Source organism: Macaca nemestrina, chromosome X (genome assembly GCF_043159975.1).
Source record: "Macaca nemestrina isolate mMacNem1 chromosome X, mMacNem.hap1, whole genome shotgun sequence".
Lineage (NCBI taxonomy): Eukaryota > Metazoa > Chordata > Mammalia > Primates > Cercopithecidae > Macaca > Macaca nemestrina.
In genome coordinates, this window is record NC_092145.1 from 83583373 (window position 1) to 83607297 (window position 23925).

The 23925-nt window shown below is 46.1% G+C and overlaps 1 long non-coding RNA gene across 2 annotated transcripts in view; it reads left to right on the forward strand.

The window, feature by feature from the left end:
- Positions 1-405: 405 nt before the first annotated feature.
- The window catches only part of LOC139360587 (uncharacterized), a 38798-nt gene continuing 15278 nt past the window's right edge, over positions 406-23925 (forward strand). The window contains exons 1-2 of one of the 2 annotated variants that reach the window (XR_011618075.1): positions 406-811; positions 15107-15209. This is a non-coding gene — a long non-coding RNA (uncharacterized lncRNA). The remainder of the gene's footprint in view (positions 812-15106; positions 15210-23925) is intronic. The other variant, XR_011618076.1, reaches the window with a different exon arrangement.

Here is a 23925-nt window from a genome sequence, read left to right on the forward strand (position 1 = left end):
TCGCGCCATTGCACTCCAGCCTGGGCAACGAGAGCAAAATTCCGTCTCAGAAAAAAAAAAAAAAAAAGAAGGAAAAAGAAAGAAAGAGAAAGGAAAAGGCGAAGCTGGGAGAAATAAATACCTTTAAGGTTTCCTACAGCTGGAATGTGCTTAACGACTATACCGCATGGGGCTTTATGTAGGACTAACTTACCAGACTTGGTAAAGGATTAACTAGGAAAGTGGAGGTGCCATTAATAGGATAGTGGAGTCAAAGAGGGAAGCTAGTTGTATGGGGAAAGATGATGTGCAGACATGCTGGGTGTGAGGTGTTAGTGGAACATCTAGCTGACTGTACAAAGGGTGGGATAGCAGCTCTGAAGAGAGGCAAGGGTGGGAGAGATTTCGATTTGGCAACCAAAAGCCTGAAAGCAACACTAGAAGCTATGCAGACAGATGAGTTTATCAAAAGAGGAAATGAGTATATGAGAGCAAAGAGCGAAGAACCATGGGAAGTGAGAGAAGCTGGTGGGGGGGAAGACAAGGAAGGAACAACTGACTGCGAGCCTTGAACAAGCTACTTCCATTTTCTGACTCTTTAGTCTCCTCATTTGTAAAATGAGGGGGCTGGAGTAAGTAAGCTCTATAAGGCTCTCAGCTGTGACATCTATGCATAATCACAGAAGATCGAAGTGTACAGAACACCATGGAAACTGAAGAGAGATTCTGAAAGGAGGCTTGAAGAGGTCACTTGCATCCAATGCTGCAGAGGCATCAGAGACTGAGGACTTAAATGAAGCCACTGATTAGCAATTTAAAGATCCTCTCCAAGGTAAGGACCCCTCCCTCTCAAGCCACTAATTTTCTATGACCTTTCTCCTACCATCTCTAAATGTGAACATTCTGTAAAATTCCGTTCTCTGGCCGGGCGTGGTGGCTCACGACTGTAATCCTAGCACTTGGGGAGGCCAAGGCGAGCGGAGCACCTGAGGTTGGGAGTTTGAGATCAGCCTGACTAACATGGAGAAACCCCATCTCTACTAAAAATACAAAATTAGCCGGGCATGGTGGTGCATGCCTGTAATCCTAGCTACTTGGGAGGCTGAGGCAGGAGAACCACTTTAACCTGGGAGGTGGAGGTTTCGGTGAGCCGAGATCGTACCATTGCACTCCGGCCTGGGCAACAAGAGCAAAACTCCGCTTCAAAAAAAAAAAAAAAATTTTTCATTCTCTGCCCTCCACAGATACTTAGTCACACTCCTATAGCAACTGTTATCTCTACAAGGTGGATCAGAAATCTCTGGTTCACACCTTCCTTTCGCACCTCAGTTCACATTTCCAACTGTCTATTGGACGTTTCCACCAGTCACTGAAATTGAGCTTGCAGTAAAATTAGTAATACTAATGATAATAGTATGATTTAAATTTAAATAGTATTAAATTAAATAGTATTATTTAAATTATTAAATTTAGCTTGCAGTAAAATTAATACTAATGATAATAGCTAACACTCAGTACTTAATTGTGAGTCCTGTACTAATCATATCACATATGTTATCTCCTTTACATCCTATAACAATCCTACAAGGTAGGTATTTTATTATCCCCACTTTGTCGATGAGGAAGCTGAGGGTCAGAGATTTTTTCTTTTTTCGAAACAGAGTCTTGCTCTGTTGCCCAGGCTGGAGTGCAGTGGCGTAAGCTTGGCTCACTGCAACCTCCGTCTCCAGGACTCAAGTGATCCACCCATCTTAGCCTTCTGAGTAGCTGGGACTACAGGTGCCTGCCACCATGCATGGCTAATTTTTCTATTGTTTGTAAAGGTGGGGTTTCACCATGTTACCTATGGCTGGTCTCGAACTCCTGGGCTCAAGTGATCCTCCCGCCTCGGCCTCCCAGAATGCTGGGATTACAGGCATGAGCCACAGCACCCAGCCCAGAGATGTTAAATAATGTCCAAGGTCACATAACTGGGGTGTCATGTAGTCAAGATTCTTCCTGATTCCACAGCCTGAGAGCTTAATAGTTTCGCTATAATCGATCTAAAAATCAAGTCATTATCTTTATTTCCTAAATCAGATCACCTCCCTTACTTCTCTATTTCTACTTCTACTTCACTCTCCCCCAGCATTTTTTCACTGGCTTAGAACAGGCCCTCATCCCCTCCTGCTCAGACAATTATGAAAGTGTCTCAAATGGTCTCGCCACTTGCAATTTTACCCTTCCAATTCCGGACATGTGATCAATCCAGCTTAAAAAAATCTCTGAAGGCTCCCATTATCTAGATTACAGAATAAAGTCCAAACTCCTGAACATGGCTAAAGGAGTCCCTTCACAGTCTAGCCCCTAGCAGCCTGCAGTTTAGCTGCACTGAACTGTTAGTCATCCCCCACCATGTCACAGACATTTACATCTGAATGCCTTTGCTCATGTGTCCCTCTACCTGGAATGCCCTCCCCACTCTTCACTGGGATAACTTCTCCTCATCATTCAAATCCCAACTCTAATGTCATCTCCTCCGTGAAGACTTCTCAGATTCCCAACCCCTTCTTCTGATAGAAATTATCTTCCCTTCTTGTGCTCCTGGATCTCGATGTCTGTCTCTTACTACACTATGAGACCTTGGGGGTGATGACCACATCCTGTTCCTTTTTTTTTTTTTTTTTTTTTTGAGACAGAGAATGAGGTATGACCAAATAGTTTTAAGGAGCTAAGGTTGACTTTATGGACCAAATGCTAAAAAAGCCCTCGTGAGAAAACTGGCCCGGTACCTTGCTTACAGGGATCCCAGCCTTATTCTTGTTTACAAAACAAGCCTGGTCTCATTAGTCAGTGTTATTGCCCAGGCGTGCGGTGGCTCATGCCTGTAATCCCAGCACTTTGGGAGGCTGAGGCAGGCGGATTACTTGCCCAGGTAAGTCACAAGGTCACTTCTTGGCAGAAACCTTAAGATATTTATGGAACCTTGAGAAGAGAGGAATTCACCCAAATTTATAGATACCACAGGTGAAATCTGGTCTCAAGTTCTTGACTTGATTCCTAACCTCCAGAAGGCTTTTAAAAATCTGATATGAGATTCCAGGCTGGGCACTGTGACTCATGCCTATGATCCCAGCACTGTGGGAGGCCAAGGTGAGAGGATTGTTTGAGCCCAGGAGTTTGAGACCAGCCTGGGCAACATGACAGAACCTCATCTCTACCAAAAATGTAAAAAATTAGCCAGGCGTGGTGGCATGCACCTGTAGTCCCAGCTACTAGGGAGGCTGAGGTGGGAGGATCATCTGAGTCTGGGAGGTCGAGGCTGCAGTGAGCCGAGATTGCACCACTACACTGTAGCAGGGGTGACAGGACGATACCCTATCTCAAAAAAAAAGAAAACAGGCCGGGCGTGATGGCTCACGCCTGTAATCGCAGCACTTTGGGAGGCCGAGGTGGGTGGAACACGAGGTCAGGAGATCGAGACCATCCTGGCCAACATGGTGAAACCCCGTCTCTACTAAAAATACAAAAATTAGCTGCGCATGTTGTCGTACGCCTGTAGTCCCAGCTACTTGGGAGGCTGAGGCAGGAGAATCCCTTTGGACCCGGAAGGTGGAGGTTGCAGTGAGCTAAGATCATGCCACTGCACTCCAGCACTCCAGCTTGGCCACAGAGTGAGACTCCGTCTCAAAAAAAGAAAAGCAAAAAAGAAAAAAGAAAAGAAAAGAAAAGAAAAGAAGGCCGGGTGCGGTGGCTCGCGCCTGTAATCCCAGCACTTTGGGAGGCCAAGGCAGGTGGATCACTTGAGGTCAGGAGTTCGAGACCAGCCTGACCAACACGATGAAACCCTGTTTCTACTAAAAATACAAAATTAGCCAGTATGGTGGCACACGCCTGTAATCCCAGCTAAGTGGGAGGTGGAAGCAAGATAATCGCTTGAATCTGGGAGGCAGAGGTTGAAGTGAGCCAAGATCACGCCACTGCACTCCAGCCTGGGTGACTGAGCGAGACTCCATCTCAAAAAAGAAAGAAAGGAAAAAATAAAGGGCTGGGTATGGTGGCTCACGCCTGTAATCCCAGCACTTTAGGAGGTCGCGAATGGCGGATCAGGTCAGGAGATGGAGACCATCCTGGCTAGCATGGTGAAACCCCATCTCTACTAAACAATATAAAAAATTAGCTGGATGTGGTGGTGGGCGCCTGTAGTCCCAGCTACTTGGGAGGCTGAGGCAGGAGAATGGTGTGAACCTGGGAGGCGGAGCTTGCAGTGAGTAGAGATCGTGCCACTGTACTCCAGCCTGGGCAACAGGGCGAGACTCCATCTCAAAAACAAAAAAGGAAAAAGAAAGAAACAGAAATCTGTCTCAAGATGACTGTGTTGAATTTCTTGAGAGAAAGAATGTTGGTCTCTAGTGTGACATACTCCTCATGGATTTTTTTTAGGGTGAGTTAGATTATTGTTGCTTCGGAAGAGGCAATATTACAAAAAGAGGGAAGGAGTTGATTTAAAGGCAATTTAAAGAAAAATGTTAAGTAAATAATAGTACAAGTAGTCACGCAAATAGAGCAAAAATTGTGAATGTGATACTTGAATAACTAAAGTTTGGGAAATTTTGCCAGAATATTCAGGTGAGAACTAAGCTAAACTGTGTCCTGGGAGAGTCTAGCAAGACACTCTTGCATTTAATTGTGAAAAAGGTTAAATTACCAATCCAGTTGGTATGCGGGGGACAGATTCCTCATCCTGACCTGCTGGACTCGAAGGCAAGGCTGAGGGGAGCATAGCCTCAGAGTACAGGTGCGTGGGCAGGCTCATCAGCTGGACTCATCAGCTCATCATAGGCAGGAACAGCTGGGGTGGGGCAAGGATGAGGATAAAGGCAGAGCAGCCCCAAACTTGCTAGCTCTAGATCTGTGTTTCCAGTGCTCTTGTAAACATCTCTTGGATGTTCCTCAGGCACCTCTACTGATGTGCTGAAGTCAGCTTATACTGGCAGCCAATTGTTAATTTTTTTTTTTTTTTTGAGATGGAGTCTCGCTTTGTTGCCCAGGCTGGAGTGCAGTGGCATGCTCTCGGCTCACTGCAAGCTCCACCTCTCGGGTTCACGCCATTCTCCTGCCTCAGCCTCCTGAGTAGCTGGGACTACAGGCGCCCACCACCACGCCCGGCTAATTTTTTTTGTATTTTCAGTAGAGACGGTGTTTCACCATGTTAGCCAGGATGGTCTTGATCTCCTGACCTCGTGATCCGCCCGCCTCAGCCTCCCAAAGTGCTGGAATTACAGGTGTGAGCCACCGCACCCGGCCTTTTTTTTTTTTTTTTTTTTTTTGAGCTGGAGTCTCACTCTGTCACCCAGGCTGGAGTACAGTGTTGCGATTTTGGCTCACTGCAACCTCTGCCTCCCAAGTTCAAGCAATTCTTCTGCCTCAGCCTCCCGAGTAGTTGGGTGGGCAACACAGCAAGTCCTCATCTCTACACAATACTTTAAAAATTAAGAAAAACAAATAAAAATTTAAAAATAGGCTGGGAGCAGTGGCTCATGCCTGGTAATCCCAGCACTTTGGGAGGTCGAGGCGGGTGGATCACGAGGTCAGGAGTTTGAGAACAGCCTGGCTGGCATGGTGAAACCCCGTTTCTACTAAAAATACAAAAAATTAGCCGGGCATGGTGGCGGGCAGCTGTAGTCCCAGCTACTCGGGAGGCAGAGGCAGGAGAATTGCTTGAACCTGGCAGGCAGAGGTTGCAGTGAGGTAAGATCACGCCACTGGACTCCAGACTGGGCGACAGGGCGAGACTCCGTCTCAGAATAAATAAATAAATAATGAAATAAATAGATAAAAATTAAAAAATAAAAAATTAGCCTGTTGTGGTCCTAGCTACTTGGGAGGCTGAGGCAGGAGGATCACTTGGGCCCAGGAGCTCAAGGCTACAGTGAGCTATGATCACATCACTGCACTCTAGCTTGGTGACAGAGTGAGACCCTGTCTCTAGAAAAGAAAGAAAGAAAGAAAGAAAGAAAGAAAGAAAGAAAGAAAGAAAGAAAGAAAGAAAGAGAGAGAGAGAGAGAGAGAGAGAGAGAGGGAGGGAGGGAGGGAGGGAGGGAGGGAGGGAGGGAGGAAGGGAGGAAAGAAGGAAGGAAAGAAAGAAAAGACTATTCTATTCCAATAGGGAAGAAAGGTGGAGTTCAACTCCAAATACAATACAAATACAGTAAGGACACGTGGGGATTTATTTACAGCCGAGGAGTGGTGTAAGGGGTCAGTGGATGGACAATTATTGAGAGGAGACATCAAGAGGAGGACTAAGGATTTAGAGATCAAAAGTAGGGGAATGGCCGGGCACGGTGGCTCATGCCTGTAATCCCAGCACTTTGGGAGGCCAAGGTGGGCAGATCACAATGTCAGGAGTTTGAGACCTGTGTGGCCAACACGGCAAAACCCCGTCTCTACTAAAAGTACAAAAATAGTAGCCGGGCGTAGTGGCAGTCGCCTGTAATCCCAGCTACTTGGGAGGCTGAGGCAGGAGAGTCGCTTGAACTGGGAGACGGAGGTTATAGTGAGCTGAAATCGTGCCACTGCACTCCAGCCTGGGCAACAGAGTGAGACTCTGTCTCCACAAATAAAATAAAATAAAATAAAATAAATAAATAAATAAATAAATAAATAAAATAAGGCTCATGCCTGCATTCCCAGCAGTTTGGGAGGCCGAGGCGGGCGTATCACAAGGTCAGGAGTTCGAGACCAGCCTGGGCAATAGGGTGAAACCCTGTCTCTACTAAAAGTACAAAAAATTAACCAGGCGTGGTGGCGGGCGCCTGTAGTCTTAGCTACTCAGGAGGCTGAGGCAGGAGAATTGCTTGAACCTGGGAGGTGGAGGTTGCAGTGAGCCGAGATCATGCCACTGTACTCTAGCCTGGGCGACAGAGCAAGACTCTGTCTCAAAAATAAATAAATAAATACATAAATAAATACATAAATAAATACAATACAATAAAATAAAAGTACAACAATTAGCCAGGCGTAGTGGCGGTTGCCTGTAATCCCAGCTACTTCTGGGGCTGAGGCATGAGAATCGCTTGAACCCAGGAGGCAGAGGTTGCAGTGAGCCAAAATCGTGTCATTGTTTTCCAGTCTGGGTGACAGAGCGAGACTCCGTCTCAAAACAAACAAACAAAACATCCAAACAAAACAAAACAAAGCAAAAAGTGGGGCAATGAATAATTTGATCAGATATTAACGAGATGGGGATAACTTAGCAGGATTCCCTGCTAAGACTTGACTGGGCAGGACAAGGAAGGACAAGGGCCAATGTAGAGGCCTAGTCAAAAAGAGAGCTCAGAGGAGCCTAAATAAAGTTTGGTCAATGAGAGATTCTTTTTCAGTGCTTCCTCTTGTTCAAGGCAAGAAGTGACATTCTTCTTTCCTCTGAACAATTTAAAATCATTTCTTATTCAGTAGCCTTTTGTTCATTAAGGACCAGCTGAACCATGTGTTGAGACTTGGTAGTAGAGGATATTTGCAATCAGGTATTTAATGAGGGTGGTTTCTGTGAAAACAAAAGAAAAAAAAAAAAAGACTGATGGTTGGAGCAGACTATAAATTCATGAGTCCAGAGGACAACCAGTTGAGAAGATTTCTATACACTGGGCTTGAAGCATCTTTAGATGGTGGAGTGAGGACAGCAGTGGCAAGCCAAGGGATTTTCTGATTTGCAGTTTGCATGGTTATTTCCTGGAGCGAAGCATGGAAGAGCATGGAAGTTCCACTGAACTTCCTGAGTGGCCCACACAGCAGCAGGCATGAAGGTTGTTCATACATGATCGGCTTTGGTGACGAATTCTTTTGAAGTTTTATATCAAGGTGTCTTGCTTTCACTTGTAGGGCTTCTTTAGATCCTGGGGAGAAAGAAAGTCAGCTACAAGACAATCTAGAGTCCCAGTAAGGATCTAGGCAGTCAGGTTTTAGTTCCCAGTGTCACCAAGTCAGGAGGGTGGGAAAATAATTGGAAAGATCAATTTAGAGAGTTATAGCTATATATTGAAGGAAACTGGAAGAATTGAGAATTTGTTGAGGACTAACAAAATGCACAGGACAGCAGAATCTAGTCCAACTTATAGGTAGATAACAAAGTAAAACGTAAAATGTAGATTGCCAAGTGGTGAAAAATATTTCAAAGACAATGAACAGGACTAGAATCTAATAACCCACAAGGGTGTGCTAAAGTTTTCTATTGAAACATAAAATTTCTTTCTATAGTCACCCCCTTTTTTGATCAATGACAACCAAAATCAGTGTGCAGAAGGGGAGTTTAAAAACAAACAAACAAACAAGGCCCGGCACAGTGGCTCACGCCTGTAATCCCAGCACTTTGGGAGGAGGCAGGGGAATCACCTGAGGTCAGGAGTTTGAGACCAGCCTGGCTAACATGGTGAGACTCCATCTCTACTAAAAATACAAAAATTAGCCAGGCATAGTGGCACGTGCCTGTAATCTCAGCTACCCGGGAGACTGAGGCAGGAGAATCGCTTGAACCCGGGAGACAGAGGTTGCAGTGAGCCGAGATCATGCCACTGTATTCCAGCCTAGGTGAGAGAGCAAGACTCTGTCTCAATTAAAAACAAAAAGAGGCCGGGTGCAGTGGCTCACACCTGTAATCCCAGCACTTTGGGAGGCTGAGGTGGGCGGATCACGAGGTCAGGAGATTGAGACCATCCTGGCTAACATGGTGAAACCCCATCTCTACTAAGAGATACAAAAAAAAAAAAAAATTAGCTGGGCATGGTGGCGGGCACCTGTAGTCCTAGCTACTTGGGAGGCTGAGGCAGGAGAATGGCGTGAACCTGGGAGGTGGAGCTTTCAGTGAGCCAAGATGGCGCCACTGCACTCCAGCCTGGGTGACAGAGGGTCGTTTTGTTTTTGTCTCAAAACAAAAACAAAAACAAAAAACAAAAACAAACAAACAAAAAATAATCAGAGTAAGATTATTCTTTTTTTTTTGAAATGGAGTTTCACTCTTGTTGCCCAGGCTGGAGTGCAATGGCGCAATCTCGGCTCACCGCATCCTCCGCCTCCCAGGTTCAAGCCATTGTCCTGCCTCAGCCTACCAAGTAGCTGGGATTACAGGCATGCACCACCACGCCCAGCTAATGTTGTATTTTTAGTAGAGATGGGATTTCTCCATGTTGGTCAGGCTGGTCTCGAACTCCTGACCTCAGGTAATCCACCTGCCTCAGCCTCCCAAAGTGCTGGCATTATAGGCATGAGCCAGCCACCACACCCAGGCCAGTAAGGTTATTCTTGTTTACACAACAAGTCTGGTTTCATTAGATTTGGTGTTATTGTTTGGGCATGGTGGCTTATGCATGTAACCCCAGCACTTTGGGAGGCTGAGGCAGGTGGATCACTTGAGGTCAAGAGTTTGAGACCAGCCCAGCCAACATGGTGAACCCCGTTTCTACTAAAAAATACAAAAGTTAGCTGGATGTGGTGGCAGATGCCTGTAATCCCAGCTACTCCGGAGGCTGAGGCAGGGGAATCGCTTGAACCCAGGAAGCAGAGGTGGCGATGAGCCAAGATCATGCCACTGCACTGCAGCCTAGGTGACAGAGTGAGACCCTGTCTCAAAAATAAATAAATGGGCCAGGTGCAGTGACTCACGCCTGTAATCCCAGCACTTTGGGAGGCCGAGGCGGGTGGATCACCTGAGGTCGGGAGTTCGAAATCAGCCTGACCAACATGGAGAAACCCTGTCTCTACTAAAAATACAAAAAATTAGCCGAGCATGGTGGTGCATGCCTGTAATTCCAGCCACTCGGGAGGCTGAGGTAGGAGAATCGCTTGAATCCGGGAGGCGGAGGTTGCAGTGAGCCGAGATCGTGCCATTGCACTCCAGCATGGGCAACGAGAGCGAAACTCCGTCTCAAAATAAATACATAAATACATAAACAAAATAAATAAATAAATAATAAATAAATAAAATAACTTGGGGTTATTATTTACATAAGAGCAGGAAGAATGGTATGTGGCCACATAGGACTTTTTCAGTTTGCTTTGCTGTAACTTTTAATAAGGAAACTCATACTAGTTTTTTCTTTTCTTTTCTTTTTATTTGAGATAGGGTCTCACTCTGTTGCCCCAGCTGCAGTGTAGCAGCGCAGTCTCGGCTCACTGTAGCCTTGACCTCCTGGCCTCAGGTGATCCTCCCACTTCAGCCTCCCTAGTAGCTGGGACTGCAGGTGCATGCCACCATCCCTGGCTATTTTTTTATATTTTTAGTTGAGATGAGGTTTTGTCATGTTGACCAGGCTGGTCTCAAACTCCTGGGCTCAAGCAATCCACTCACCTTGGCCTCTTACAGTGCTGGGATCACAGGAATGAGCCACGGTGCCTGGCCTGGAGTTTCATATTAGATTTTTAAAAGCCTTCTGGAGGCTAGGAAGCCAAGCCAAGAACTTGTGACCAGATTTTACCTGCAGTACTTATAAATTTGGGTGAATTCCTCTCTTCTCAAGGTCCCATAAATATCCTAAGGTTTTTGAGCCTGCCTGCCATGAAGTGACCTTGTCTTACCTGGGGAAATGATCCACCCGCCTCAGCCTCTCAAAGTGCTGGGATTACAGGCATGAGCCATCATGCCCGGGGAATAACACTGAATCTAATGAGACCAGGCTTGTTTTGTAAACAAGAATAAGGTTGGGATCCCTATAAGCCAGGTACCAGGTCAGTTTTCTCATGAGGGCTTTGTAAGCATTTGGTCCATAAAGTCAACCTTAGCTTCTTAAAACTGTTTGGTCATATCTCATTCTATGCATACTATTCTTGAATATGACATTCCGGTCAGAGTCCCGGTTATAGAACCAATGTTTTCAATTATGTCCTGTTAGAAGAGGACAGATTCTTATTGAATTTATGCAGATAATTATATTGCCATGAAAATAAGAGTACTCAATAAGAGTTCCCAAATTCCATAGGAATCAGTCAGGGAGAGAAGATAAATATCTCATTTCTGTTTATAAAAGCTGGGCACGGTGGCTCATGCCTGTAATCCCAGCACTTTGGGAGGCTGAGGTGAGTGGATTACCTGAGGTCAGGAGTTCGAGACCAGTCTGGCCAACATGGCAAAACCCCATCTCTACTAAAAAATACAAAAGTTAGCCAGGCGTGGTGGCACCGCCTGTGATCCCAGCTACTAGGGAGGCTGAGGCAGGAGAATCACTTGTATCTGGGAGGCAGAGGTTGCGGTGAGCCAAGATCACACCACTGCACTCCAGCCTGGGTGACAGAGTGAGACTCCGTCTCAAAAATAAATACATGAATAAATAAATAGGCCGGGTGTGGTGGCTCATGCCTGTAATCCCAGCACTTTGAGAGGCCGAGGTGGGCGGATCACGAGGTCAGGAGATCAAGACCATTCTGGCTAACACGGTGAAACCCCGTCTCTACTAAAAATACAAAAAAAAATTAGCTGGGCGTGGTGGTGGGCGCCTGTAGTCCCAGCTACTTAGGAGGCTGAGGCAGGAGAATGGCGTAAACCCTGGAGGCGGAGCTTGCAGTGAGCTGAGATTGCACCACTGCACTCCAGCCTGGGCGACAGAGCGAGACTCCATCTCAAATAAATAAAAATAAACAAATAAATAAAAGTATAATCTACTAGTTGTTATGACTATAGATAACTGAAAAGAGAAAAGGGCTTTCTTAAATCCAGCAGCAATATTCTAAATAAAAACCATAATAATCTTTCATCAGTTTATTCAGTCCTATGTAATTAATTCTTTTTCTGTTAAGATACTGGGTTAGCAGTTTTGTGACCCCATCGGCTTCTCCACTGGAGTTCTGGAAATCTCGACTTAGTCCAGTGGTACAGTCTCAAAGTTATTTAAGCAATGCCATCAGAAGCCTGTGCTCTCAAAGTATCTGGTATAGTTCTTTCCATGGGTCTCTGAGACCAGTTGTTAAAATTTTAGGAATTTTTCGAGTGATTGATGTCACATTAGGGGTGGCTTGAAATTAGGGGTGGGAGTATTTACCACAGGAATTGGTTCGTCAAGGCTTTTCCCACCATCTAGAGCCAGTAGTTAAATGTCTTCCAGCACACCACTGGGTACCTCCAACTCAACATATGCCAAACTGAATCACTTATCTCCCTCCGTAAAACCTGCTCCCCATCCTAGATTCCCAGTCCCTACGTGAATGATGTCACCACAGGCCCAGTTTCTCAAGCACAAAATTTTTTGAGTTGTTTATGACTCCTTTTCCCCCCTCACTGACATCATCAATCACTGAGCCTTGTCAATTCTCCTTCAGAAATGTTTTCCCAAACTAATCTTCTCTGTCACTATCTTAGTTCAAGCTCTTATCATTTTTTTTTTTTTTTTTTTTTTTTTTGAGACTGAGTCTGGCTCTGTCGCCAGGCTAGAGTGCAGTGGCGCAATCTTGGCTCACTGCAACCTCTGCCTCCTGGGTTCAAGTGATTCTCCTGCCTCAGCCTTCCGAGTAGCTGGGACTCCAGGCATGCGCCACCATGCCCAGCTAATTTTTGTATTTTTAGTAGAAGTAGGGTTTCACCATGTTGGCAAGGATGGTTTCGATCTCTTGACCTTGTGATTTGCCTGCCTCGGCCTCCCAAAGTGCTGGGATTACAGGCGTGAGCCACTGCGCCTGGCCGCTCCTATCATTCTTTTTTTTTTTTTTGCCTGCACAATTGCAAGAACCTCTTGGGTTATCTGCCTGCCTCCAGTGCATCCGGGTACTATCCCTTTCGGTCTTTCTAAAACACCCCAATGTAATCCAGGTACTTGCTGACATAAAGACCACAGCTGGCTCCCCTTTACCTATGGGAGAGTATCCAAGATCTTCAGCAGCTCTCAGAAAAGCCTTTAAAATTTTGCCTTAGGTCTTCTTCAGATTCATGTTCCCCACCCCTCCCTACCATGTACCCACTGTCCTGTATGAATTGCTTACTGTCCCCGAAATGTGCCTTACTCTTTCAAAACTTTATTCCCTCTGTCTGAAATCCTCCCCACCACTCTGAGCCTGGAAAATTTCTCTTCTTCTTCTTCTTTTTTTTTTTTTTTTGAGATGGAGTCTCCCTCTGTCGCCCAGGCTGGACTGCAGTGGCATGATCTTGGCTCACTGCAAGCTCCGCCTTCCGGGTTCACGCCATTCTGCTGCCTCAGCCTCCCAAATAGCTGGGACTACAGGTGCCCGTCACCACGCCCGGCTAATTTTTTTGTATTTGTAGTAGAGACGGGGCTTCACTGTGTTAGCCAGGATGGTCTCAATCTCCTGACCTCGTGATCCACCTGCCTTGGCCTCTCAAAGTGCTGGGATTACAGGTGTGAGCCACCGCGCTCGGCCAAAATTTCTCTTCTTTAAAGACCCAGCTCAGAGTTAATATTCTTTGTGGGCCAGGCACAGTGGCTCATGGCTGTAATCCCAGCACTTTGGGAGGCTGAGGAGGGCGAATCACTTGAGGCCAGGAGTTCAAAACCAGCCTGGACAACATGGTGAAACCCCGTCTCTACTAAAAATACAAAAATTAGCTGGGCATGGTGGCCCATGCCTGTAATCCCAGCTACTCAGGGGGCTGAGGAAGGAGAATCGCTTGAACCTGGGTGGCAAAGGTTGCAGTGAACCGAGATTGCACCACTGCACTCCAGCCTGGGCAACAGAGCGAGACTCCATCCAAAAAAAAAAAAAAAAAAACAAAACCAAAACAATTATTTGAGAACTCTGTCAGGATTAAGTTAGTATTCCCCACCCCCATCCCCACACTGTCTGTGCCTCTAATATAGAACTTATCACACAGTATTGGAGATACCTGTAAAACAGGTCTGGCTCCCCTGCCGGACTGTGTGTTACTTCAGAGCCTAGCATAGTACTTGGAACATGGCAAGAGCTCAAAAAATGTTGTTGAAAGAGTAGATTGAAGGGTGAATGAGTGAAGCTGGTCCCTGCTCTCATAAGACTGTTTCCTGCTTTGTTGTACAGAAGCCCCTACCTGAAGCATCTGTTCTGGTGCCCCCAGCTCCTGCATCCTACCTTAGTGCCCTGTCTGGCACCTTCATCTTCACAGGGATAGTGCTTGTCTAGCTCTTGCCAGACCTTTTGACACCTGGCATCCTTCCCTGGAAGCCCAGGCCCCATGGCAGGGCCTCTGTCACTGGCTGCCAGACACTCTGGCTGCCAACCACCTGCCTGTCTGGGCTTCCTCCTGGCTTCTGCTGCATCCTGGTTACCCAGATGCTTGCTCTACCTGCCTGTCTAAATAGCTGGCTGAGGCTCTGCTTCTACTTCTGGGATCTGCTTTACCCTGGACCATCTGTCTGCTCTCACAGTCCTGACCCTCCCTGTTCTAGCATCCCCTGTCACCAAAGGAATCCAATTTCTATCACTGTCCTGCTAAAAGATAAGGTAGAGCATACTGATTAAATGCACAGGCTCTAGACTTTAATTTCCTAGATTCAAATCCCACTTCTTTCACTTACAACCAGTTGTGTGGTCTTGGGGTAAGTCATTTCATCTCTTTGAACCACAGCTGGCTCATCTGCAAAATGGGCATGATAATGATACCTACATCAGAACGTCACTGTGAGATTTAAAGAAGATAACATGCTTAATATAGTAGCTGGCACCCAAGTAAATATCCAAGAACTATTTTCTATCATTATTGTTTTTATGTTTCCAGTATCTATGACAGAATTGGCACTCAACAAATGTGTGTTGAGAGGGGAGGAGGAAAAGAAATAACAGTCGCTGGTTATTCCATTTCCTGATCAAAGTCTATTCCATTTGCTAATCCCACTCCCACCTCAGGAGGCAAGTACCTTATCACCATTTGGTTCTGTCGCTCAGATATTTCTGCAATCCCATGTCCTCTAGGAATCCTGTGCAGTTGAGAGCCAATAGCTTTCCTGGTCCCAATCTGCCTAGATAAATCAAAAACTCTCACAATTGCCCACTTCCACTTTTCATCTGTTACATGCATTTATCCTGATTCCTTCCCCGTGAAATTGCACTGATCTCAGATGTGTGGCTGGTGTGAACATTTGTGGATTACATATTTTACACATGAACCTACTTCTCCCCACCCTGCATATATGTGCTTTCTGCATTTTCTTTCTTTTTTTATTTTATTTTTTTGAGACAGGGTCTCACTGAGTGCAGCGGCGCAATCTTGGCTCACTGCAACCTCCGCCTCCCAGGTCCAAGCGATTCTCCTGCCTCAGCCTTCTGAGTAGCTGGCATTACAGGTATGCACCATCATGCCCAGCTAATTTTTGTAATTTAGTAGAGACAGGGTTTCGCCATGTTGACCAGGCTGGTCTGGAACTCCTGACCTCAAGTAATCCGCCTGCCTCAGCCTCCTAAAGTGCTGGGATTACAGGCATGAGCCACCATGACTGGCCGCTTTCTGCATTTTCAGTGTCACTCAGCTCTTGTTGTCTCTGATTGTCAAGGCAACGACTGCGTGTAAACTAATGTGGACGGAGTATTGGACAGACAAATGCCTTAGAAACGTTTTGTGATGAAGATGAAGGAGAGGCGCTGGAAGCAGAAGCTGGGGAGGGGGTAGGATTTGTGTCTCCACTTACTCTTCACCCCAGCAGGGACAGAAAGCATGCCTCCTCTTTCCTGTTCATTGGCTACATTCCTCTCTGAGGCCAGAGGGGCAAGCTGGACAATGCAAATGAACTTTGGATGAGACTTAGCCAAGGGGCCTCCAAAGGGAGAGCAGCAGGGCTGCCTAGGAGGGAATCGAAAAATAAGGTGGCCACCTATTTCTTAGCACCTTCTTTGTTTTCCCAATCGGAAACTCCTCCCCTCTCCTGGAGATCCAATACCAAAATGCAAAAGCTCTCTCAGAATATGTGCCTGAGTCTGAGAGCACTTTGCAGACTGGGAAGCCCCTGAGTCTCTAGCCTTTGGTATGATACTCAGGCTCCGGGGAATTGATCCTGCACCCATTATTCACAAAGCTCTATACAAGGCAGTGTTAAACTTAGGTCAAACTGCAAGTTTTCAATCACATGCTTTAGCTGTGGGATGAAGACACACAGCAGAGAAGTGGTGATGGTTGCGTGAGCATCAAAAAGCAAATGAGACTACAAGCAGCAGCCCAAAGGGGGCAAACTTAGCCAGTCTCTTGCCAACTTCCCACTATGGATGTTCTATTGGCTTCATTTGACCCTATCCAGGAAAGCTAGGATTTCTTGTGCAGGTGGAAGTCCATTCATTCGCCTATTTCAGGAGTTTGGGTCCAGAACAGCTTGTTATTTCAGTCTCAGCTCCCTACTTTTCTTACTCCTCCTACCTTTCCCCCTCCTCCTAGTAACGACTGAAGGTCTGTTTCCTCTTTAGGGCTGTAATTTTGCATTTGCAGTCCCCGGCAAAACTGTCATACGTGCCCACTGCAGGTGCCCACTGCAGATGCCCAAGACCCGGAGAAATGTTTGTAAATCTTCAACCCTGGATTGTACTTCCCCAGACTCCTCTCTCGGTGGGGCCGGCGGTTGGGGCAAGGCAGCTGACCTTTGCTAGGGACTCAGAGCTGCGGGGGGTCTGGAATTGAACTGGAAACCGAGAGGCAAAAGCCCCGCTGTCGTTTCTCCCGCCCCTGCCCCCACCCCGATCTTGCGGAAGGGAGAAAGCTCAAAGAACAATGAGGGGTTAAGCTCCTTATAAGGAAATGAACCTCCTCTTTCCTGTGCGGAAATTGTGCTTTTTGCTTCTATATGTTCAAAATACACTGTAAAAAACGATCCTCGATAGGATTCACCAAATCCATTTCCCTAGAGCAAGGCGGCGGAGGTGGGGGGTGGGCGTCAAGTGGGAACGAGGCGAGAGAGGACGGGAGGGGCGGGAATCAGGCGAGCGTGTGAAGAATTTGAGGGATGAGTCATCAAAAAGAAGCTGGGAAAGGGAGCGGAACTAGTAATCCGAGCTGGGAAGCAGACGAACATTCATTAGACGCAGATTGTGTCAATCACGTTTGCTCCGCAAATGAACTGAGAGCCTACCTGGCCTCTCCGACCGGAAAAAGGGTCTTGGTGGGCGGTCTAAAGCTTTTGAAATAGGAAAAGGCGGAGCGCGAGAGAGCCGTCAGAGCAGCCTGATGCAGCGCAGGCGTGCTCCGCAGAAAGATGGCGTTTGCCATCAAGGTCACATGGCCACTTTAGGGGACTAAAACGAAATACTAGCTGATATCAACAGGAACTGCCAGCACAGGATCAGATTTTCAGAAGCAGTCTCAATTCTAAGTGTCTTTTTCTAATTAGAATCGTAAGCACGTTTATTTGTATTTGTCCGAACACATGTCCTAAGTCATCAAAACTATGTGAAGGGGTAGAGTTTCACTGGGGGTCTTCTCTTTCCGGAGGCCTGAAAAGGGTGGGAGGAGGGTGGGGGAAACCCAAGGGCCAGGGTGACTGTAGAACCGGCAAGCAGCACGTGCCAGGATAGAAGGCACCCACTAGGGTCTCTGCACTCAGAGCAGTATGGGAAACTGATTCCACCAGGTACTGTGAAACTCAGTAGATCTGTTAGGCTGGTGCAAAAGTAATTGCGGTTTTTTGCCGTTAACGTTAATTGCAAAAACCGCAATTACTTTTGCACCAACCTTCAGGTTCGGGTCTAGGCAGCTTTGTCTAACCTCTGACCTATCATGAATTGGGAAAGGTTGCCCTGGCAAAAAAGGATTTGCTAAGGTGCCCTATACATTGAACCAGATAACTTCCTCTATGATTTTTTTTTTTTTTTTTGAAACGGAGTTTTACTCTTGTTGCCCAGACTGGAGTGCAATGGCACTCTCTCGGCTCCCTGCAGCCTACGCCTCCCGGGTTCAAGCAATTCTCCTGCCTCAGTCTTCCAAGTAGCTGAGATTACAGGTGCCTGCTACCACGCCTGTCTAATTTTTTGTATTTTTAGTGGAGACAGGGTTTCACCATATTGGCCCAGCTGGTCTCGAACTCCTGACCTCAGGTGATCCACCTGCCTCAGCTTCCCAAAGTGCTGGGATTACAGGCGTGAACCACTGCACCCGGCCTCCTCTATGGTTAAGCTTTATTTATTTATTTGAGATGGAATTTTGCTCTGTCATCCAGGCTGGAGTGCAGTGGCTCAGCTTAGTGCAACCTCCACCTCCCGGGTTCAAGCTATTCTCCAGCCTCAGCCTCCCAAGTAGCTGGGATTACAGGAGTGTGCCACCATGCCCAGCTAATTTTTGTATTTTAGTAGAGATGGGGTTAATTTATTTTTATTTAGTAGAGACAGGGTTTCACCATGTTGGTCAGGCTGGTCTCAAACTCCTGACCTCAGGTGATCTGCCCACCTCGGCCTCCCTAAGTGCTGGGATTACAGGTGTGAGCCATCAGGCCCGGCCAACTATGGTTAAACTTTAGTTGATACAGGATAAGAAATGTGAACATTGTAAGCCCATTAGTTTGTGTGTTCTCTTGTTACCTTTTTTGGTTACTTTCTTATCCATTAGTGTCCTAGCAAATGTTACTTTTCAAAAATTGCAGCCTTGTCTTAACTAAAAGATAAAAAGGAATTTGTTTACTTCTTAGCCAGTACAGTTAGAGGGCATGCACTCTGGCAGCCCTGTAATGTAGGGACCAGGGAAGAATTGAGGCAAATAAAAGTAATGATCCATGAATTGAAGCATGCTAATCTAGCTGATGGTTTCTTTCTTTTGCACTTCTGCCATTTTCATGCCCCTCACCTGCAATTGACAATCCAAACTGAGAGCTGGTCCAGGATTCTCCAGCACCCAGAAGAGCCTGAGGTGGACACAACAGAAACTCAGACTTTAAGGGTACCTAGGAATGGAAGTAGTGGCAGAAGGATTAACCTTTTCATTAGCTCAGTCTTGTCCTTGCTCAGCTCTGGCCATCCCAGTTCAAGCCATCCCCTCAAACTATGCTCTACTAATACTCCTTTATAAGACATCATCAGACCACTCCAGTTTTTTCCTGTTTGTTTGTTTGTTTGTTTGTTTATTGTTGTTGTTGAGATACAGTCTCATGCTGTCACCCAGGCTGGAGTGCAGTGGCGCGGTCTCAGTTCACTGCAACCTCCGCCTTCCAGGTTCAAGTGATTCTCCTGCCTTACCCTCCAGAGTAGCTGGGATTACAGGCACCTGCCACCATGCCTGGCTAATTTTTTGTATTTTTTGTAGAGATGGGTTTTCACCACGTTGGCCAGGCTGGTCTTGAAAATTCCTGACCTCAAGCGATCTGCCCACCTCAGCCTCCCAAAGTGCTGGAATTACAGGCGTGAGCCACCACACCCAGCCGCAGTGTCAGTTTTATTGATCCTGTTGAATCTATTTAGGAAAGGGGCTTGAGGGAAAAGGGGGCCACCATCTGTTCTATTATCAGAGGCACCGTTTCTCCCTCCCCTAACCTTTAAGAGGGGCTGTAGGATTTCTAAGTGTAGTTTCAATAAACAGGTTTCTTACGGAGGAGCTATTCTAGCTCAGTCATTCTAGAATAGTATAGCCCACTCAGGAAGAAACAGCACTTAAACTTGAGCTGAGTGGGGAACAAGACTCATTTACTGTTCCTCCCTTGGCCACCCTAGACAATCATGACAATTTCTCTTGGTCACGTCTGAGAGAGAGGTATTGTAATAATCTTTTGTGGATACTCAAGCCATCATAAGAGAATGTGTGTGGGTGGAGAGAGGGGGACATGGCAAACCCAGTCCTGTAGTATTCTGGGGAAGGTACTCTGGGGGAAGATACTCTATTTACCCCAGGGGTGCTCTGGGAAAAAATAGAAACTTTGGTAACATAGGAAAGGATGGCTATGAGGCCTGGTGCAGGACTTTCCCTTTCCTCCTCTTCTTTTCCATTTACACAGACCCCAGAATGCCTCTGAATGACTGGCTCTATCCTGCTGGAAGGAAGCTAGTCCCATCCCTAGATGCTGGGAAGCAGTTCAGTGCTCTTGATTTAGGAAGGAGGGGGAAGGCAGCTTCTACACGAGGGTGCTATATTCTGTCTTGGACACCAGGTGGCACCAAATCATAACCATAGCTCCAAAGAAACCATCAGGAAATGGACCTTGAGAGCCCTTGAACTATTTTCCTCTCCCTCCCCACTCCCCACATGAAATTGAAGAGTGTGAAGCCTTTCAGATATGGTGGATGACCCTCCTTCAATTAAAACTCTTGAATTCTTAAGCCAGAGCCACTTCCAGCTGAAGATTTTTAGGATTTATTATTTTTTTGAGACGGAGTTTCACTCTTGTGGCCCAGGCCGGAGTGCAATGGCGTGATCTTGGCTCACTGCAACCTCTGCCTCCTGGGTTCAAGCGATTCTCCTGCCTCAGCCTCCCGAGTAGCTAGGATTACAGGTGCCCACCACCACGCCCAACTAATTTTTGTATTTTTAGTAGAGATGGGATTTCACCACGCTGGCCAGGCTGGTCTGGAACTCCTGACCTCAGGTGATCCGCCCGCCTTGACCTCCCAAAGTGCTGGGATAACAGGCGTGAGCCACCGCGCCCGGCCAATTTTTAGGATTTAAATATGGCCTTAGTCCCTGCTCTTCCCAGAGACCTATTTTTCAGCTTCAGAAGAGGAAAAGGGTGATTTTCCTAGAACCTTTGTGGATGCCTCCACCCTCCAGAAGAGTTGTTTTTCTCCAAGGAGGTCAGTTGAACAGTGGACATGAGACCTCAGAGGCTCTGCTTAAATTCTAGTCCTCATTCTGAAGGACTGAATGCTCTACCCTGGGCATGCTGAAAATGACCGTGTCTAAAAAAGTTGTGATGTGGCTGACCAGCCTCATTACTTCTTACAATCAAACAGGCCTGCTTCCAGCACCACAGACGCGTTCCATAAATACCCATTCCTAGACTCCTCCACCTGGAATGCTGTCCTCTCTCAGCCGTGTCCATGTGTCAGATCCATCCCATTTGTCAGGGTACAGATCAAACTCTTTGAAGCCTCTCTTTTGGTTCCCCCCAGTCTGAAGGGCCTGCTCCCTCTTCTGAATTACTGTAACAACTTGGGTCATTTGCCCTGTTATACTTTATACCATGGCTATTTGTGAACATATCTCCCCTACAGAACTGTGAGCTCCCTGAGGGCAAAGACTACGTCGTATTCATCTTTTTATAGCCTATACTGGGGAACACAGTAGGCATTCAGTCATAATAATAATATCTTACATTTGTATAACGCTTACAGTTTCCGAAGCACATTCACATACATCTCATTTAATCCTCACAACAACCCTGTGAGGTAGGTGTAATCGGCCTGTCCCTATTTTACAGATGAGCAAACAGACTCAGAGACGTTAAACACTTCAACCAAGGTCATCCAGCTAGGAAGAGGCAGAGATGGATCTGAATGCATGTTTCCTGACCCTAAGTCCAGTTATTTCAACTTTCTACATCTGAGCTGTTGGTTGGAAAATTCCTTCTTGGAGACTGAAGCCACAGGGCTCATCCTGGGGGCTGGGGAGAAGGGAGGAGAAGATCTAAAGGTCAAACGCCTTTCGTTCCCACTCCCTTCTCCTCCCCACTCCCTGTTTCCAAAAAGAATTTCAAAATGCACTCTTGTTTTGTTGAAGAATGCCCTGGCGTGAGATGTCCTTGTAGATAAGAAGGAAAAATGTGGGGTGAAGACAGGACAGTTGGGTGTATTCACAGCTGGTGACTAACGGATCTTTGTCAGCCTGGAGGGAGGTCCTTTGCCTAGCCAATAATTTAATTAATGACTTGGATGAGGACATTGATGGCACACTGATCAAATTTGCAAATGACATGAAGCTGGCTTCAGAAAGAATCCCAAGAGTCCATAATGAACGAGGAAGATGAAATGTAAAGTTTCATAATCAAGTTTTTAAAACCAAATGCTTAAGTGCAAGGTAAGAGAGACATGTGTGAAAAGGTTTTAAGTGTTTGGAGTAATTGTAACCTCATTATTTTTGACACTAGCTGCCCCAAATGCTAATATGTTAGGGTCTGGAATGGGAGAGATTACAGTTCTGCTTTCCTGTCTGCTCATTAGACCACAGTGGATGATTGTCTTTAGCCTTGAATTACCGTATATGAACAGGGATGTTAGCAACCTGGAGCATGTACAAAAGCAAGAGACCAGAAGTGTGGGAAGACTTGAAAATCACTGTGTATGAATGACTGGAGCTATTTAACCTGGAGTAGGGATCAACAGGGTGATGATGGTGGTTCAGGATCCAGTTTTCAAATACAGGTTTGAAATATTGGGATAGGTCAAGGTGGTTCACGCCTGTGGTTCCAGCACTTTAGGAGGCCGAGGTGGGAGGATCACAAGAGCCCAGGAGTTGGAGACCAGCCTGGGCAACATAGACCCCTTCTCTATAAAAATATTTAAAAAAAATTTTGGCTGGGTTTGGTGGCACACGCCTGTAATCCCAGCACTTTGGAAGGCTGAGGTGGGTGGATCACAAGGTCAAGAGATCGAGACCATCGTGGCCGACATGGCAAAACCCCGTCTCTACTGAAAATACAAACATTAGCTGGTGTGTGCCTATAGTCCCAGCTACTCGGGAGGCTGAGGCAGGAGAATTGCCTGAACCTGGGAGGCGGAACTTGCAGTGAGCCGAGATCACACCACTGCAGTCCAGCCTGGATGACAGAGCAAGATTCCATCTAAAAATAATGATAATAATTAAAATAAGTAAAAAAATTAAAAAGAGAAAACAATACAAGTGTTGGAAGAGTCCTCATATAGAAGGGGGATTCACCTTGTTTTGCTTTGTAACAGTGTGCAATCAGGAGCAATGGGTGGGTGCTGTGGGAAAGCTGATTTTGAATCAACATAAGGTAGAACTTCATAATGGTTTAAGATGCTATAATATGCACTAGTCTTTTTGGGGAGGACAAGAATTTCCTATCAATGGAAGTATTTAATATTTAAGCAGAGGCAAAATAACTACTTGGCAAAGAGATTGCAGAAGGGAATAAAGCACCAGATCATAAGGGAGGGGAACTAGGTAACCAGTAAGGCTTCTTCTTCTTTTTCTTTTTCTTTTTTTTTTTTTTTTTGAGTCAGGGTCTCTCTATGTCACCCAGGCTGGAGTGCAGTGCTCGATCACAGCTCACTGTAGCCCCGACCTCCTGGGTTCAAGTGATTCTCCCACCCCAGCCTTCTGAGTAGTTGGGACCACAGGCATGTATCATCACGCCTGGTTAATTTTTTTGTTTTTTAGAAACAGAGTGTTCCTATGTTGCCCATGCGGGTCTCAAACACCTGGGCTCGAGATCCTCCCACCTCGGCCTTCCAAAGTGCTGAGATTATAGGTATGAGCCACCGCACCTAGCCTAAAGCTACTTCTGACACTATAATTTGGAAATTCAAGTCGGGGCGGGGGGTGGTTGGAGGCGAAAATAGTTGTAGCCCTCAGAGTAGGTACCTCTGAACTAGTTATTATCTTTGCTTCCAGGCTTTCCTCCTCCAGCTCACCTTGCACGTAGGCTCTAGAAATATTTTCTTGAATATTCTACCATGAGACCTTCCAGCTCATGTACGATAGAATCTCAGTAACCCTAAAGGTCATCTGGTTCAGTCCTTTATCAGATGCTTTAATCGCCTTTGCATCACCAACATGGAGTCCCTGCTTGAATATTTCTGTGATGGAGAGCTGCCTACTTTTAGGGGCAGTCCATTTTAATTGCAGAGAGTACTACTAATACTAGAAAGTTCTTCCCAAACACAGCAAAATGCTTACGTTTAGATGTTGGGATTAGGACATTTTTCTTCTGTTTCTGAAACTGTTGGTAATACATTTTAAAGGACTTCAAGAGGCTGGAATCAGGAGCTGAAACTTTTATTATAATTTTTCATTATAAAAAAGAAAGTCACACAGAACAAATCTACTGTGAGCCCAGTAATTATTCACTGACAGTAGACAAATTTCTCTTGGGATTCTTCAGTCCTCTCACTCTTCTCTGGATATACTTTTGTTAACATCTCCCT